General features: G+C 42.4%; 1 pseudogene; it reads left to right on the forward strand.

Annotated features, from left to right (window-relative positions):
* Nucleotides 1-4,656: 4,656 nt before the first annotated feature.
* On the forward strand, nucleotides 4,657-11,686 carry LOC148140736 (uncharacterized; annotated as a pseudogene).
* Nucleotides 11,687-19,677: the final 7,991 nt, after the last annotated feature.

The following is a 19,677-nucleotide window of genomic DNA, read 5'->3' on the forward strand; positions in this document are numbered from 1 at the left end:
TGAAATAGACGATGTTTAATTGATCAGTCCTACCTCATTTCAATTTTGTTCTTAATTGCCCTGTCTGTATGATTTACTCTTTTTCCCAACTGTACCAGTTTCAGATTGATCACTTTCCTCACTATCCCCCTGGGTCCCCCTACCCCACTAGATTTATTTATTTCTACCCAAGCACCTTTAGCAAATCTTCCCGTCAGTGTATTCGTCCTCTTCCAAAACAGATGCATTTCGTACTTCTTGCACAGGCCATTTCTCCCCAAGAAGACAATCAATTGAGACAAAAATGTCAATCCTTCTCGCTGTATTAGTTCCTCAGCCACGCATTCATCTGCTCTATCCTCCTATTACTACCATCACTAGATCATGGCACTTGGAGCAATCTAAATAGGACTATCCTCGAAAGCCTCCTTTTTATGATTCAGCCTCAGTTCTGATATTCTCTCCTCAGAATCCCATTCTTTTCACTTCCTAAGACGTTAGTTCCAGACCTCCTCCTGATCCTGTTCCTCTTTGAAAAGGTTCTGCACCCTTTCTGAGATACATTTGATCAAGTCTCTCGAGAGGCAACACACCATTCCGATATCTAGCTGTCGGTGGCAGAATCATCTGTCTGTGCCTCGAGCTAAGAGAATCCTGACAATCGGTCACTTGGAATCTGGCATACTCCTCATTCCATCAGAGCCAGCCTCAGTCCCAGATTCCTGCCTGACAGTACTTCATTCCCTTGAGAAGTCGATCAGCCCCTACATTTTCCAGAACAGCATGAACGTTTGAGATGAGGATAACTACAGGTGACCCCTCCACTACCTTCCTCCCTCTCTGACCTTTCCTCGAGGTCACCCATCATCCTGAATGTATAATCGGTTTATCTCCCTCTCTGCAACTGTCATCCATCACACCCCCAGCTACTATAATTTTCTCATTGCCTCTGACTGCTGTTTCAATCGATCCATGCAATTTGACAGGATTCACAACCAAATAAAATTCCTGCAGACATAATCATTAGTCACAATCTCCCTCATCTCTCACATCCGACAGGAAGAGCACATCAATCCAGCAAAAAACATCTTTACATATTAACAATGTACACCCCAGAAAATAGAACTGTCTTGCTGCTCTAAAAACACTACTCCAACCTTAATACCTAAGTTTTTATATTCTTAAAGTTTTAACAAAAAAATCAAAAAGTAAACACATACTCGCTATTGTGGATTTAGGAAAGAAATATAGTGTGGGTACACTTTTTAAAAAGCCACTTAGGTGCTCCCCTGCTGTGAGCTCCCACAAACAGGTATCTCCAAGGTCAAATGTGAATTTTGCTGTCTTAAAATCCTCTTATTCTTAGAGATAACTGATAACCCCTCACAAATTTGTTTGTAAAGTAATTAGTATCCTAACTGTGATGAAACAGGCTCTTCTGCCCAACAAGTCGACACCGACCCTCCGAACAGTATCCTACACAGACCCATTCTCCTACATTAACTCCTTGCTCATTCACATAACCTACACATCCTTGAACACTATGGGCAGTTTGTCATGGCCAATTTACCTAACCTGCACATATTTAGATTGTGGGAGGAATCCAGAGCACCCGGAGGAAACTCACGAAGATATGGGGAGAATATGGAAACAACACACACAGACAGTTGCTCGAGGTCCCTGATACTGTGAGGCAGCAGCGCTAACCACTAAGCCATGGAGCCGCTTCTCAATTTCCTGCTGACTATTGCGGGGCCTATATTTAATTCCAATGTGGTGATAATCCCTTTCTTCTTTTCATTTTCACACAAGTAACTTCATTGAACGTAATTACAGGAATATCCTCCCCGAGTATAGCTGAACAAAAATGCCACACACCTTTCACTGTTGCTTCCTTTCTCTCCTTTCTCTAGCATCAGTACCCTGAAACATTAAGCTGCCAGTCCTGTCCTTCCATGAGCCAAGTTTCTGCAATACTTATGATATCCCTATGCCACGTTTGCAACCATGCCCCAGTTTATCTGTCATTCCTCTTATATTGAAATAAATGCTATTTAATTGATCAGTCTTATTTTTATCTCTGTCTTGCTCTTGCCTGCCTTGACACTTTGACTTGCTCCTCATCTCAATTGTACCAGCCTCAGTCCTTTCTCTCTTTTCTCTATTTTATTGCCCCATCTCCCCAGCCTTTACTGGTTTAAGTCATCTGAGTCGCATGAGGTATCTACCGGTCCACTTCTAATTCAGCTGCAAACCATTTTTCTCATTGGCAGTTTCTACCTCAGACAAGATTCCAATGATCCAAACATTTGAATCGCTGCCCACTGCACCAGCTCTACACTTACACGTTCATCTGCTCTAATCTCTTCTTCCTACTCTCACTCGAACACAGCACAGGGTGTAATCTATATATTACTCCCCTCGAGGACCTATTTTCCAATCGCCTGCTCAATATCCTATATTCTCCCTTCAAAACCTACTCCCTTTTCTTCCGATATCACTGGTACCAATGTGTACAATTAATTCCTACTGGTCACTCGTCCCTTTGAGAATGTACTGCACGCTCTCCAAGACATCCTTGACCAGGGCAGCTACAGACCATTTTCATGTCTTGCTGTCGGTCACAGAAATGTCTGTCTGTGCTCCCAGAAAGAGAGAGAGTCTCTATCACAATTAATTGCTTGGAACTGGACATATCTCTCACCACAGTATAGCCCGTTTTGGTACCAGAAACTTGGCTGACAGAGTTACATTCTCCTGATAGTCCATCATACCCTAAATTTTCCAAAACAGCATACTTGTTTGCGATGCGGACAGCCATGGAAGACTCCTGCACGACCTATCTGCCTCTCCTATCTGTCCACAGGTAACCCATCTATTTCACTGTAACTGCAGTATTCTACATTCCTGAACTTCAATCCATCACATCTTAATTGCCTGTAATTGCTGCTCCAACTGATCCATAGACCCAATAGGATTCACAACCAAACACACCTCTTACAGGCACAATCATCATAAATATTGAAATTCTCGATAACCTCACGCATCAAACACGAAGAGCATATAACTCGACTAATCGCCATCTGTGTAACTTAATTTACAGATCCAGGCAGTAGCACCATCTTATTGTACTAAAACACTACTCTCGGATAACTTCTTGCCTGTGTTTTATATTTAAAGAAAGGAAATATAGATCTCAGTAAAATATCAGAGTCTATTACAGATTTGCAAAGGAATTTAAGATTTATAAGTCTTATAAATCTTCAGAACAAATACTCACGGATCAATGAAATCATGAACAGCTGTGAGCTGTTCTGAAATTGAGGTCCCTGCAAGGCCAGCTGTTTGTTTGGTTCTCTTGGACAGAGCTCCGATTTCCAGAGATGCTTGTAATTTCACAATCAATGAGCTGTGAACGTTCATTGTTTTGTATTGAAGTCGAGATCCATGCTTGGACCTCCCACATGGTCTCTCCCGAAATTCCTGCACTCTCCATTTCTTCCAATTTAAAGTATGTTGCTTCTGATTTTTGCTTTGAATTCAAACAGTGAAGTAATAACTTATAAATACAATAATTACTGCTTCAAGATATCGAGGGAAAAAAGGATCTGCTGCATGGCAATGATTCTTTCTCATCCACCATTTTGAAAATTGTTCAGGGACAGGATTTTCTCATCACTGGAACACAATGAATACTAGGGATAGTCAATGTGGCTTTCTGCAGGGAGGTCTTGTCTCACAAACATTATTTAGGAAGTGATAATGATGAATGATGAGAGAAGGCTGTGAATGTTACCTCCATAGACACTACCAAACCATTTGACAAGGTCCCTCATGGTAGGCTGGACCAGACATTAAGTCACATGGGATCGATATTGCGTTGGTAAGTTGGATACAAAATTAGCTTGGTTCAATAAGACAGACGATAATTTGTGAAAATGTATTTTTCTGATGGGATGTCTGTGACTAGTTGTGTTCTGCAAGAATTAGTTCGGGGATCTCTTTTGTTTGCATATTAATTTATTTAGATGAATATGTAATTGGGAGTAAGCTTTCAGTTCTGATTAGGACGTTGGCAGACGTGTTGAAAATTGGTGGAGTTGTTTATGGAATATCTCCATAAAAGCTGGTATCCTGTCATCAAGTCACCTTTTATTTACACTTGCATAACAAATGACATTCACCCAGCGAGTACACAGCCAATTCCTAAACTGAGCAGAAACCCTGAGATTCCTGTTTATCTTTCTTATCGCACTCATGTTTTGTGTGTGCGCAGGTGTGAGACACACTGAAAGATGCAAGATGCACGAATCTTTCTTGAAATTTCCACCACCAGGAAGAAAGGAAACACCCAAGTGGCCAGTGACAAGCAGTGCCCTTGAGACTCCTGTTTATATCTGTCAGTCAGGACTCCCTGATTTGATCAGATTAACAGCCCCAATCAGGGAAATCATATTCTATGAGTTGAACTGATTCAAAGCACAACATTCCTCCCACTTTAAATCATGGAGATAGGCATGTCCTTCATCCAGTAATTTCTTCTCGGGCATTTTCACACAAGATCTGATTCCTCTGCCTCTGCCTAATCTGGAGTGATAATAGCCTGCCACTTGTGCCCAGAGTGTCTTGGCCGAAACTCCTCTTCTTCAGGTGGTAGTTGTGTCGAAGCTGTGACATATGCTGTGTCCATATTATACTGAGATCCTCTGCAATGGGGATGAACACACGGGTTCTAACAGCTTTGGAAGTTCTGAGGGGCCAGGTATGTTTTGCTTCTGCCTTGTTTGCAAGTTTGTAGCTTTCATGTGGTTCACGTAAATGTTCATGACCAAATTTCGTAACCAAGCTTTGCTCATCATTGTACCTGACCCCGCATCCACCATGCCTTTTATCCATGCAGGGACATTCCTTTGTCTCAAAACTAAACTTCGTCACATGAAGTAAATATCCTCTATGATTTAGAGGGTCCTGAATCCAGCATTGGCATTCCTGATGTTGTTTCATCACCAGAACCACCCCATCCCCACCGCTCCTGGCTTGGGAAGATCCGCTTTAACCTGGTGCAAGGTCTTCTCCCCATTAGATACTCTACTGGAGTTGTCCCGGTAGGTGTATGGGGTGGACCTGGAATCAACAGAAACAGGGGCAGTTTGTTGTTGAGTGAAGCTGTCGGCTGTTTCTTCAAGACTGCCTTCATAGTTTGGACTGTGTGTTTTTTTCCCACCTGACCACTGGGCGATGGATCGTAAGGAGGTGTCCTTATGTACCAAACGTCATGTGACATGAGGAAATATTCAGAATACTTGTTGTTAAATGATGGCCTATTGTCTGTGACCAACACCTCATGGAGTTTGTGTATTGCAATTGTTTCTTGCAGCTTGTCAGTCATCATCCTGTCATTGACAAATGAACTGTGTGCACGTCCAAACACTATTAGTGGGTGTCCACAAAGCCCATGAAAGGATGGCGCAGTCGACCTGTAACCAAGTCCAGGGTTTAGTCAGCCATTCCCAAGAATGTGGAGGAGGTGTTGGCGGTGACGTTTTTGTTTTGTTGGCACTCTGGCCACTGCCCAACCAACGTGGCTATGTCAGCATTCAATCCTGGTCACTAGAGATAAAAATCTTGCCAAATTCCTGGTGGAATTCAGCCAATATCAGGTAATGACCTTTGTTCAGGACAACTGTTCTTGCTCGACATAATAATATGCCATCCTCTCTGGCGATCAGGTCTCCCTGGGTCCAGAAAAGTATCAGTTTTCGTTGTGATGGCACTTTTGATGCCCCCATCACCACCAGTTGTTTTAGTTTGCCAGGATGAGATATTCTTGCATCCACAGTTTGATATTACCAGCAGTGACTGCAATAGTGTACAGAATATTTAAAAGCAGAATGGACTCTTCCAGTAGTGGAACCACTAATCTGCAAGTGGGAGGCAACTCCAAGCATCCACATTTGCCACTTGACCTCGCAGACAGTGTTCCAACTAGTAATTGTCTGCACTCAGAATAGAGCCCACTGCTAAATCTGAGCTGAAACTATAGGTGTCACAGCCTTTTCCACTTTCAGTAGCCCAAGCTATTACTTTACTATTGTGGTCCTTTACTGTGACAAATGTACATTCATAAAGTTTTTGGTGGAACTTGCTCTCAGCGTCAAACTTTTCTTTTCTATCGAGATATATCTCTTTTCAGCATCAGCCAATGCACAGAAAGCATACGCTCCTGGATGCTTCTCTCTGCTGGGCCACATATGAGCCAACACTAGCCTGATATTATACTGGGAGGCATCAGATATCAGCTCGACATCTCACATGAGATTGTAGAGTGCCAAAACCATACATAATGTTAGCTGATTCTTCACTGAAAGGCGAAACCTTAGCTACAAGACCATTTTGCATACTTGCACTTTTTCACTCGCAAATGTAAAAGTGCCACCACAGAGGCCAGGTTACCTGTGACTTTTCCATAAAAATTCACCAACCCAAGGAAAGACCAGTACATACGTGAGAGCCAGGTCACCTTTGATTGCCCTCACTTAATGTTCCAATGGATGTAATCTGATCTTGGCAACTCTGTCAGCCAAGGAGGTCATTTAGGGTGACTGGAACACACATTTTTCTCTGCTGAGGACACAATTTCCAAGCTCTTTCAAGGCTCTTTACTGGTCTTCTCTGTTGTTAGCACATCATCCAGATAAATGTTGACTTGGGTAGATTTTTTAAATGTTTTCTATTATTCATTGGAAAATGACACAGCTGATTAGACCCCGAAAAGCAGTCTCATGTATTGGTACAAACCCTTATGGGCATTATCCAATTTCCTATTATTATCTAATCACAATTGAAGGTACACATGTTTCTCATCCAGCTTCATGAAAGACAACTCGCTCACCCCCGCCAGATGTGTATATAAGTCCTGTTTGCAAGGGATTTGGCATTTATGTTGCTGTGAAATGTAGTTCACCATTTGTTTGCAATCGCCACAAAGGCAAACCGATTTGTTGGGCTTCTGAATCGATACGACCAGTTCTGCCGATTCCACAAACTGCATTGGTTTGATAATTCTTCCACTTCCCAGCCTGATATCCCACACCTCTACTTTTGCACATGAAGTGAATGGCATTGGTCAGGCCTTGCAGAATTAAGAAATTGCTTCTTAGTAAACGTATAAGGTGCCCTTTCCACTTTTGATAGTCCGTAGACATCCCTGAGGAAGTTCTGGATATTTAATTGAGACTTCACTCTGGTGGCTATTTTCTAATCGAAAAATGCACAACCAATCGAGTTGAATTTTTCCCAACCAATCTCACCCCACCAGACATGTGCCTCAGCCTTTTACTATAATCAACCTGTGGCAACTGAACCAACTTATTTTCATAAGAGACCAGAACGAATATTGTAGTCTTAATTTGTTAGGGCTCTTCCACAAACGTAAGGTTTGCAATACAGGGTGAACTTTGGTAAAGACTGGTTCCACAGCCATAGATACAGACACACTGGTATCGACTTTTAAAGGAACTGGGTAACCATTTAACCATTTGTTTGTTTGGTTGGTGTTGGTTTGGATATTGTGAATAAATTTAAGTGTTCCAAACCAGCTGTAGTTGCACTTGACAGGGTGTGCATTCTCTTGGATACTAGTCTACGAGTTCTCTTACTTTATTCAGGCATTTTGCACTTCTTTTGCTGACTTGACTCTGCGTACTGGCTGCATTACAATGGCCTGCTGGCCTGGATCCACGAGAAAATTTTAATTGTTTGGTTGACGCTTGACTTTGTTTTGGGGTTTTGCTGTGGGCTGATCTAGCGTCCCTCTGTTCAGGACATGACCTGAATAAGATTGTGCAATTGCCTGTATTCAAATGGTGTTCCCGAATCTGAGCTGGCCTGCCGAGGGCATCCATTTATATTGGTATACCTTGAAACTCTTAAATTCCACTTGCCGCATTTTCTAATGACAAAGACAATTATTGTGCCTGTTTGAAGTCCAAGTGGGCTTCAGCTCGTCGGCGCTTTTGCATGGTGACATCATTAATGCCACTCATTGCCATAGAAATAATTCCACAAAGGCTTGTGTCCAGTCATCAAGTCATCCTTGATTTACACGTGAACAGTACATAGCACTGGCCCAGCTAGTTCAGAGCGAACTACTAAAGTGAACAGAACCCCTGACTCTCCTGCTTATTTTCTTTAATAATCCTTGCAATACTGCCATACGACAGGAGTGCTTATTTTCCCCAGCACCAGTGTTGTGTGAATGTCGGTGAAGGACAAAGTGACAAACACCAGTTGTGTAAATACCAGTTTTAATATTCCACCACCAGGGAAAACACACACAAACAGACGTCCCTGATTGGGCCAGCTTCACAGCCCCAATAAAGGAACTAATTCTTTGAAGTCCACTTGACTGACCTTGTTCCAATCATAGCAGTGGATAGTGAGGAAGAATGCACAGCAGTGTCGAGGTAAGTTGAATGTTTGAGTGGAGAAATGGCAGACAGAATTTAATCTGAAAATGTATGTAGGGTTGTATTGTGGGAGATCAAATGCAAGAGTTAAGTATATGGCAAATGGCAGAACACTTAGGAGCATCGATATAAGAGGAAGTTTGGTCTGCATGTCCATAGCTTCCTGAAAGTGGCAACACGAGTGGAAAAGGTGCAAATCAGATGTATGATATACTTACCTTCATTGGATACGACACTAACAGGTTTCAAGTCACATATCAACTGTATAAACTTGAATTAGGCCACATTCGGAGTATTGTGGGCAGTTGTGGACACTGCACTTATCGGAAGGCTGGGGAAATTTTGTGGGATACTGTCGTGGAAGCAGTATATTAGCTATCAGGAGAGATTGGACGAACGGATTGTTTTCATTTGAGCGGAAAAGGCTGAGGGGGGACCTGATAGAAATATATAAAATTATGAGAGCTATGGGTAGCGTGTGTAGAGAGTGTCTTTTTTCCCAGCCTGGAAATGCCAATTCCGAGGGAACGTAGGTTTAAGATGATGGAGGTAAGTTTAAAGATGTGCAGATTTTTTTAAACAAAGAGTGTTAGGTGCCTGGAATGCACTATCCAGGGAGGTAGTAGAAGTCGATATAATACCAATGTGGAAAATACTTTTAGACAGACACCTGAAGAGGTGGAGAATTGTGGCTATGGACCATGTTCAAGCAGTTTGGAATGGCACCATGGTCAGCACATATATGGCAGGCTGGAGTCTGTTTCTGCGCTGTGCAGTTCTATCTTCAATGTTGATTCCGCTATCAATGAAATATCATGCTTTTTTGTGGCTTTCCCAAGTTGTACCACTATATTCGAGGATTTACCATGCTGGTAAGTATAATACTTTTGATCCTCCTCACTCTTTAGAACTGTGCATTTTCGTTTTTCTTTGTCCTTTCTTTAAAAATGCATCAGTTTATATTTTTCTATATTACGATTCATTTACCAATTGCCTATATGTTTAACTCGCCAATTCCACTATGTTCTTCTTTGCCGCGATATCCACTTATGTTGCCACTTTCAGTAAGCTATGGACTTGCAACCTAAGATCCCTTTGTATATCAATGCTCCTGGGAGGCTTGCCATTTGCTATATACTTTCTTTCTTTGTGCATTTAGCCTCTCAAAATGCATGGCATCGCATTTGTTCACATTAAACTCCATCTGCTATTTCGCTGCCCAACTTACCAACTAGTCTATTTCTTGCCGTATCCTTTAACAACCTTCCTTACTCTTCACAACTCCACCAATTTTTCTGTTGTTTGCAAAGATATTATTCAAGCCATCGATATGTTCTTCAAATTATTTAGATGTATTTCAGACAACAGAGATGCCAGCATTGATCCTTGTGGAAACCCACTGATCACAGACTGCCAGTCAAAAATTTGAGTTTCAAAGTTGTGAATTTATTGTGAACCCTCAGAAAGCTCCAGTTATGCCAGATCAAGGTCAGTGTATTCAATTTTGTCAGTACAGCTTAGGAGTCTAAAAGGGGTGTATAGGTGATTGTATAAGAATGGTTCCAGAGATATAGGAAATTAGATTGAAGAAGTTGACATTGGAACAAAGGAGATTAGGTGTTGAGATGATAGTGTTGTACAAGGTTATAAGAGTTTAAGATGAGCTAAATATTAAAACGCTCTTTCTATTACTTAATTGTGCCAGGATTAAAGGAGAGAACTGCAGGATATTTGGTAAGGAATAAGGAAGAAAATGTGAAGAGGAAAAAAACTGAAATTCACCTGGAGTTGCAGGAAGGAAGTCCGAAACCCACATTTGCCCATTGAAACAGGTTTGAGTCAGCAGGGTCTCTTGTTGCAAGGGCAGGGTCGTAAAAATGGCAGCCAACTTGTATGATGGGAGAGGGAGCAGTCTGTGTTTCAACACACTTGTGATCATTGACTCGTTGACTTTTTTGTCACTTTGCAACTGGGGTTGGAGAATTGAACTCAGCCAGAAGAGGGCAAAGACAGAGAGGAGAGAAATTTTGGAGAAGTGTGGCAGATTGAAATCTCTCCAAAGGGACAAAAGAAAATGTACGGGTTGAGTACTTACAGTTTTGAGGAAACAATAGGGGAAAGAATGTTCCATAGAAACTAAACATGTTTGTTCTGAAATTCTGTTTTGTACCTTGAGTAGTGATTATTTTTAATCTCTTTTTACAGTGACAGTAGAAGAAAAGTTGAGATCCGAAAACTCAAAACGCAATGTCATATCCAGATTTGACAGTATTGCTTGACGAGCAGATCCTGGTTATTCTCGGCATTTGAATGTGAAAGGAGATATGTTTGCTCCATTTGCCCGTTCAAAACATTTCAAGCATCGATGTGACTGGGATAACACCAATATCCAGACACCTGACTGAAAATGTTTCAATGCATTGACTGTGAAAATAACTTCGACAAGTTATCATTCATGAACAAAAATTTTAACCTTTGCAGCAAGAGCAAATGTACATTTGTACTTCATTGGACAAGACTTCAACTCATCATCCAACCTCCATCGTCACAGAGCCACCCAGACCGTGGAGAGACCATGGCAATATCGGGGCTTTGGGAAGGGATTCATCTACCAATCTCAGCTGGAGATTCATCCACGTGGTCACACTGTGGAGAGGCCGTTCATCTGCTCGCAATGTGGGAAGTGTTTTAGAAAATCATCTAACCTGCTGAAGCACCAGCAGCTTCACACGGGCAAGAGGCCATTCACCTGCTCCGTATGTGAGACAGGATTCGCTTAATCCTCTCAACTGCTGACACACCAACAAGTTCACACCGGGGAGAAGCCATACAGTTGTTCTTATTGTGTGAAAACATTTACCCGTTCATCCAACCTTCTGAAGCATCAGCGAGTCCATACCAGAGAGAGGCCCTTTACCTGCTTTATTTGTGGGAAGGGATTCACTCAGTCTTCTAACCTTCTGACTCACCAGCGGGTTCACACTGGGCAGAAGCCATTCACTTGTTCGATTTGTGGGAAAGGATTCTCTCAGTCCTTCCACCCACTGAACCACCAGCGAATTCACACCAAGGAGATATCTTTCAAATGCTCTGGCTGTGTGAAAACCTTCGCACGTTTATCAAAGTTGAAGACGCACCAGCGAGCACCCACTGGGGAGAGACCATTCACTTGCTCTGTATGTGGGAAAGGATTCACTCAGTCCTCCAACCTGCTTAAACACCAGCAAATTCACAACTGATTGCAGGGGATGGACCTTGCTTTTTTCACTGCTGGTACTCACATCCACAACTGAAACGCTTTCTGACAGTTGGGTTTTGTTCTGCTGATGGAACTAAACTCCAGCCTGGTTATATTGCTAAATTAATAAATAAAGCTGATTAATCAAATCTATTTGATTCTATATAGCTCACTAGCACACAGTTGGATATTCAAAGGAGAGTGTCAGTAATGCAAATGTCCTCCACCAGACAAAGTAAAGAACATGTGCATGCTTAGCATAAAGTGGTGTATTTCTCAGCATCTCTCCGAACTTCTCTTCAATTACATTGTCGTTAGTTTCTTCTTTTGCAGATAAACCTGGGAGAATTTTCTGTTTTAATGGAGATACCCATTGTTTTTGTAAATCTGGGATAAATGTTACCATGATTTTAAATACTTGCCATTTGCATTTAGCAGGTGCAATCAGTTATATGCAGACTGTGCCAAAGAGAAAGTCTACTGTCAGTTCGGATTATTCGCATCTCTAGTCTGCAAAAGTCTCACGACACAGAGGCTGCCAAGCATTTCAGGAAAGTGAAGTAGCACTAGTCCGAAATGAGTAGGGTCTAGGTTTTATCCTTTTTCTCACTTTTCTGATTATCATGGACTAGGACCACTGAAGCTTCACTGCATTGGAGTTTTTTTCTGACCTGTCCTCACTACTCTTGAGATTCCCACACATTGTCATGTTGTGATCCTGTACCTTGTAGATGCTCGTGTGCCACTGTGCACCGGAGATGTGTTAATTATAACCTAAGGTACTGAACGGTGTTTTGATCAAATGAGTTGTTTTGTCTTGAAGGATGTTTGTGGAGTTGTATTCATCCAGGCTTGTGAAGCGTATTCTATTGCACTTCCGATTTAAGTTTCGTGACTTTTTGAGTCGGGAGTTGAGTAACTCTTCACAGATTCCCAGCTTCTGACTTGCTTTTGTCGCTACAGATATTCCAAGGCTATTCCAGGTAAGTCTCCGGATGAACTCGTGAGATGCTGCCAAGTTCAAAGTTGCTGACTTTGGCGTCTCAACACCATATTCAGTTCATGAAAAATTCTAGGTACTACAGCTTTGTCTTCCCTTTGTCAGGGTATGCATGTCTCTCGCTCTCTCGCTCTGTGGCTATCTCGCTCTCTACCTCCAAACTCCTCACATCGTACCGAATTCAAAAAGCTGAAAAGACATTTACCTGCTCTGTACATTGGAAGGGATTCTATCATTTCTTCTATCCAATGAAAAGTCAATGAATGTTCTTTGTCATTTCGCCCATTTGTATCTTACTGCTGTGCCAAACAATTGGTCTGATTGAGCTATGTGCATTGTGAGTTAACTGTTCGCAAGATACAGAACACCATTTGATCTGTACCACCATGATCATATCGTGGTTATTACTTTACATTGTGGCCACTGCCATTTTGTTTTTGAGTTATTTTGCTGTCTGCCGCCTGATCACATGAACACAATGAGGAATCAGTTGCAGAAAGAAATATATTTGTCAGCAAGACATATTTGCACTTTCCAAATCTCATGCCCTCATAAATCTTATTCCAGAAATCAGATTCACCTCTTCCATTCCATGGTTTATTGTATTTAACTATCACTGTTAATCATTTACTTTCACACTAACATTCGATTGCTCACGAGAGCTCCAGTAGAGTTTGTCGTCTGCAGAAGCACTCACAGCTTTGTACTGGAGCGAGGTCCTTAATTTGTTGCATTGGTGGGAAACGTTTCACCCAGGATAATTAGTAAAAATAGTTAAGAGGCAGCATTGTTTTGTAAGTTTGGGGAGAAAAACTCAAAACAACAGCAGTTTTAAAAGGGAGAAGAACAGACAAGTAAAGCATATAGTGTGGACAGTCCAGGAGAGAGAGAGAGAGCCTGCACAATTACTACCTTTGCTGTTTTTGAATTCATATGCCGCTGGACATCGGAGTACATCTGGGAAAATTAACAAACAGTGAATTTCACGACTAATCTTGGAGGAACCGGTTTGGGCGAAGTTCACAACACAGAATCAGATAAGTTAATTGTTGTTTGAAGACTGTCCAAGAGAAAAGCTGCATTTGTGAGTACAGTGGATGATATGTTTTTGGAGATAAGTCTCTTGATTAAACTTAAAATATAAGCCATAGGTATTAATATAAACTGGTGCAGTGTTTTGTAGAAGAATAAGACGGTGTTATTTTCTGGGTCTGTAGATTGTGAAGGAGCAAAAATGGCCTTTGCAGTGATATGTACTGCTCGTCAGATGCGGGCGTTTAAAGAGAGTTTCAGGGTTACTGGGGATGAAATCTGCCACAAATGCTGTTGCATGTGAATCTTATTAGTTCGAGTGGATCAGTTGTAGAGACAGATAGAAGCGATCAGGAATTTGCAATAGCAAAAGTATGAGATGGATGGCAGTTATAGGAAGGGGGAAAGTCTCAGATATAGTCACATAGAACGGTTAAATCCAGGAAGGGTAACAGAGTTAGGCACCCATGGCAGGAGTCTTTTGTGGATATCCCATTTCAAACATGTATGCCATTTTGGAAAATGTAGAGGGTGATGGATTCTCAGGGGAACGTAGCACAAACAACCAAGTTTCTGGTATTGAGACTGGCTCTAATGCAACGAGAGATACATCGGCTTTCAGGAGCTCAATTGTGTTCGGGGATTCTGTAGTCCAAGGTACAGACAGACGTTTCTGTGGCAAGTAGAGAAAAAGCAGAATGGTGTGTTGTTTCCCTGGTGCCAGGATCAAGGATGTCTCAGAGAGGATGGAGAATGTTCTCACGGGTGAGAGGGGCCAGCAAGAGGTCATTGTCTACATTGGAACCAACGATATAGGAAGGGAAAAGTTTGCTATTCTGAACGGAGATTACAGAGAGTTAGGCAGAAATTTAAAAAGGAGGTCCTCAAGGGTAGTAATATCTGGATTACTCCCAGTGCTATGAGCTGGTGACGGCAGGATTAGGAGGACAGAGCAAATGAATGCATGGCTGAGGAACTGGTGTATGGGAGAAGGATTCACACTTTTGCATCATTGGAATGTCTTTTAGGGTGCAAGTGATCTATACAAGGACGGATGGCACTTGAATTGGAAGTGGACTGATATACTGGCAGGGGAATTTGCGATAACTGCTTGAGAGGGTTCAAAACGATTAAGGTGGAGGGGGGGAGTTGGGGTGGCACCCAGGGAGATAGTAAGGAAAGAGATCAATCTGAGAATTGTACAGTTGAGAACAGAAGTGAGTCAAACAGTCAGGGCAGGCAGGGACAAGGTCGGACTAATAAATTAATCTGCATTTATTTCAATGCAAGGGGCCTAACAGGGAAGGCAGATGAACTAAGGGCATGGTTAGAAACATGGGACTGGGAAATCATAGCAATCACAGAAACATGGTTCAGGGATGAGCAGGACTGGCAGATTAATGTTCCAGTATACAAATTCCTGAAACATTAAGGAAGGATAGAAAGGGAGGCAAGAGAGGAGGGGTGTGGCATTTTTGATAAGGGATAGCATTACAACTGTGCTGAGGGAGGATATTACCGGAAATTCATCCAGGGAAGCTATTTGTGTGGAACTTAGAAATACGAAAGGGATGATCACCTTATTGGGATTGTATTATAGACCCCCCCAAAAGTCAGAGGGAAACTGAGAAACAAACTTGTCAGGAGATCTCAGCTATCTGTAAGAATAATAGGGTAGTTATGGTAGGGATTTTAACTATCCAAACATCAACTGGGACTGCCATAGTGTTAATGGTTTAGATGGAGAGGAATTTCTTAAGTGTGTACAAGACAATTTTCTGATTCAATATGTGGATATACCTACAGATATTGACTGTAGGGAAGTTGATGGTGACATCCTGCAAAATGTCCACATTACAGAGGACGAAGTGCTGGATGTCTTGAAACGTTTAAAGATGGATAAATCAACAGGACATTATTAGATGCATCCGAGAACTATGTGGGAAGCTAGAGAAGTGATTGCTTGGCCTCTTGCTGAGATAGTTGTATCATCGATAGTCACAGGTGCGGTGACGGAAGGCTGGAGGCTGGCTGGCGTGCTGCCACTGTTTAAGAATGGCGGTAAAGACAAGCCAGGAAACTATAGGCCGGTGAACCTGACCTCAGTGGTGGGTAAGTTGTTGGATGGAAGCCGAACGGACAGGATGTACTTGTATTTGGAAGGGCAAGGACTGAACAGAGACAGTCAATATGGCTTTGTGCGTGGAGAATCATGTCTCACAAACTTGACTGAGTTTTTTGAAGAAGTAACAAAGAAGCTTGATGAGGGCAGAGCAGTAGATGTAATCTATATGGACTTCAGTAAGGCGTTCAACAAGGTTTCCCATGGAAGATTAGCAAAGTTCGATCTCACGGAATATAGCCATTTGGATACAGAACTGGCTCAAAGGTCGAAGACAGAGGGTGGTGGTAGACGGTTGATTTTCAGACTGAATGACTGTGATCAGTGGATTGCCACAAGGATCGGTGCACGGTCCTCTACTTTTTGTCATTTATATAAATGATTTGGATGCGAGCATCAGAGGTACAGTAATTAAGTTTGCAGATGACACCAAAATTGGAGGTGCAGTGGACAGCGAAGAGGATTACCTCAGATTGCAACAGGATCTGGACCAGATGGGCCACTGGGCTGAGAAGTAGCAGATTGAGTTTAATTCAGATAAATGCGAGGTGCTACATGTTTGGAAAGCAAATCTGAGCAGGACTTATACACTTAATGGTAAGGTCCTAGGGAGTGTTGCTGAACAAAGAAACCTTGGAGTACAGGTTCATAATTCCTGGAAAGTCGAGTCACAGTTAGGTAGGATAGTTAAGAAGGCGTTTGGTACGCTTTCCTTTATTGGTCAGAGTATTGAGTACAGGAGTTGGGAGGTCATGTTGCGGCTGTACAAGACATTGGTTAGGCCACTGTTGGAATATTGCATGCAATTCTGGTCTCCATCCTACTGGAAAGATGTTATGAAACTTGAAAGGGTTCAGAAAAGATTTACAAAGATGTTTCCAGGGTTGGAGGATTTGAGCTATAGGGAGAGGTTGAACAGGCTGGGGATGTTTTCCTTCAAGCGTCGGAGGCTGAGGGGTGACCTTATAGAGGTTTACAAAATTATAAGTGGCATGGATAGGATAAATAGGCAAAGTTTTTTACCTAGGGTCGGGGAGTCCAGAACTGGCTGAAATTGGTCCAGGAACACAAACCGAATTTCCCTGAACTTGGTCCATACATTCTAAACCTTTCCTGTCAATGTTTTTGTCCAAATGCCTTTCACATGTTGTTGATATAACCACATCAAACACTTCCGCTGCAGCTCATTCAATATACTAACCACCCCCCCCCCCCCCCCACCCCCGTGTAAAAACGTTGACCGTCTGGTTTCCTATTATTCTTCCACTCTAACCATAAACTGATGCACTCTCAGCCTTGATTCCCCGATCCTGAGGAAAAAAACATTGAGTGCATTCACGCTATCTCTGCCTCTCATGATCTTCTCTACCTCGACAAGATTCCCCCCTCCATCTCCTACACACTAAAGATAAACCTCCGAGTTTGTCCAACCTCTCCCTATAATTCAGACCCTTCAGTCCAGCCAACATCTTGTAAATTTATTCAACACACTCTCCAGTTTAATAACATGCTTTCTACGGCAAGGTGACCAAAACTAACACAAAACTTCACGTGCAGCTTCACCAACATCCTGTACAATTACAACATAACTTCCCAATACCTATCATCAATGCATTGACTGATGAAGACCAATGTGCCAAAAGCCTTCTTCACTGCCCTGCCGACCTGTGACTCCATCTTCAGAGAACCATGCACCTGAACTCCAAGCTACGCCTGTTCCATTACACTCCTTAAAGCCCCACCATGAAACTCCTGCCTTGATTTGACTTTCCAATATTCAATCCTATACACTAATTTATATTAATCTCCATTTGCCATTTCTCAGCTCACTTTCCCAGCACATCAATGTCCTGCTGTAATTTCTCAGAACCTTCCTTACTGTCCACAATACCTCCTATATTAATGTCATCTACAAACGTACTAATTGTGCCTTGTATATTCTCATCCAAATCTTGTTATAGATGACAAACATCAATTAGCCCAGCGCCGACCCCCAAGACAATCCACCAGTCACAGATCTCCAGTCCAAGAAGCATTCTAGCACTATTACCCTCTGCACCACACATCGCGCCAATTGTGTATCCAATTTGCTAGCTCCCCCTGGATTCCATGTGAACTAACATCCCTGCCCTCGTCAATGTTTCTGGTCATCAAACAACTCTAATAATTTTGTGAGACATGATCTCCCACACAAGAAGCCATGCTGACTGTTCCTAATCAAACCCTGTCTTTTTTAAATGCATGCATATCTTATCTCTCAAAACCTATTCAAGTAATTTTCCTACTAAGTTAGGCTGAATGGTCTACAGTTCCCAGGTTTCCCTTTGCAGCCCTTCTTGATTAATGGCACTAATTATTTCTCCTTTCTCTTTTACATTTTATTTTTGCTCTTTTCTTTTGCTCTGATGTTTTCTTCCTTTTGCTCCTTTAAAGACTTTTCATCATTGTTGACAGGGCAAGCGTGAGCATGGTCTCCCCGCATGTGCAGCAAGTGACTCCTGTGAGTGAGTCGGCCCTCAAAGAGTTTGCGATGGCAGTGAATGTGGCCTCAGTGGCGAAAGATGGCACTCGAACATAAGGATATCAGTGCTGGTGGGCTCACCAATGTAGCGCTCGAGGCAGTGGCAGTGGCACCGGCTTTCAAGATAGTAGCAATGGCAAGGCAGCCTCTGCTAACAGCAACGAAGGCAGTTGCCTTCAGAAGCAGGACGGTGGTCTTCAGCAGTGACAGTGCATAAAGCTCCTGAGAGATTTGCAGGAGCACTGGTTGTATCAGCAGTGCCATGGTAGCCCCAATGTGGTCTTCCTCATGTGCAATGGTAGCAGTCATGTTGTCCCCAGATTATCTTCCGTAATCCAAAATGGTTCTGGAGCATGGCAACCCATTTCACTTTTCACTTGTGCCAATAAATAAATCATTCATTCCTTCAGGAGATTTTGCAGGGTATTGTCTGGGCTGGGTTGGTTTATTTGTGAAGAGAGTAGAGTTTTCCTTGGATGGCTGGAGATGATGAGGAAGATAACTGGTATGTATAAACTTATGTGGGGTATACACAGGGTAGACAAGAAAAGTCTTTTACATCACCCACCACCCCAGCGTCGGTGTATAGATTTAAAGAAAGCGCCACGAGGTTGAGAGGAGATGTAAGAGGTAAGGAAAACGTTTTTTACCCACAAAGTGGTTGAAAGCAGGAACTCACTCTCTGTAAGGGTATGTAAAGGCACACATCTCATGACATTTATGACAGATTTGGATATACAATTTAAATGACAAGCCATACCGGCTATTGCTCAAATACTGGAAAAAGGATCAGAATAGTTGGATGGATGTTGACCTGCAGCTGAGTGAATGGGGTAAAGATTTTTCTTTTTTGTTTGTGCTGTCGATAGGGTCATAGAGTCCAACAACATGGAGGCAGTTCCTTTGGCCCAAACTGGTCCTTGCCGACCAAAGTATACATCCACTCTAACCCCATTTCCCTGCACTTAGCACACACCTTATAAACATTTCCTATCCATGCATTTGTCAAAATGTTAATGCACTCGCCTCAACCACTTCCGCTGTCAACTTATTCCATGTGCCTACCACCCTCTTGAACCTTAAACTAATTCCCCCTAGTACTCAATTACCCAACCCTGAGTGCATTCACCCGAGTCATGCCTCTCATGGTCTTATCCACCTCTACAAGATGCCCCTTCAGTCTCCTATGCTCTGAAGAAAACAAAATCCTTGTTCGTCCAACCCCTCCCTATAACTCAGACCACTGAGTCCAGACAACAGATTTGTAAATTTCTTCTGCAGTCTTTCCAGTTTACAAATGTAAAAGCAGTGACGTGC

This window comes from Chiloscyllium plagiosum, unplaced genomic scaffold (genome assembly GCF_037043375.1).
Source record: "Chiloscyllium plagiosum isolate Xiang-an unplaced genomic scaffold, Cpla_swu_hap1 HiC_scaffold_35, whole genome shotgun sequence".
Classification (NCBI taxonomy): Eukaryota; Metazoa; Chordata; class Chondrichthyes; order Orectolobiformes; family Hemiscylliidae; genus Chiloscyllium; species Chiloscyllium plagiosum.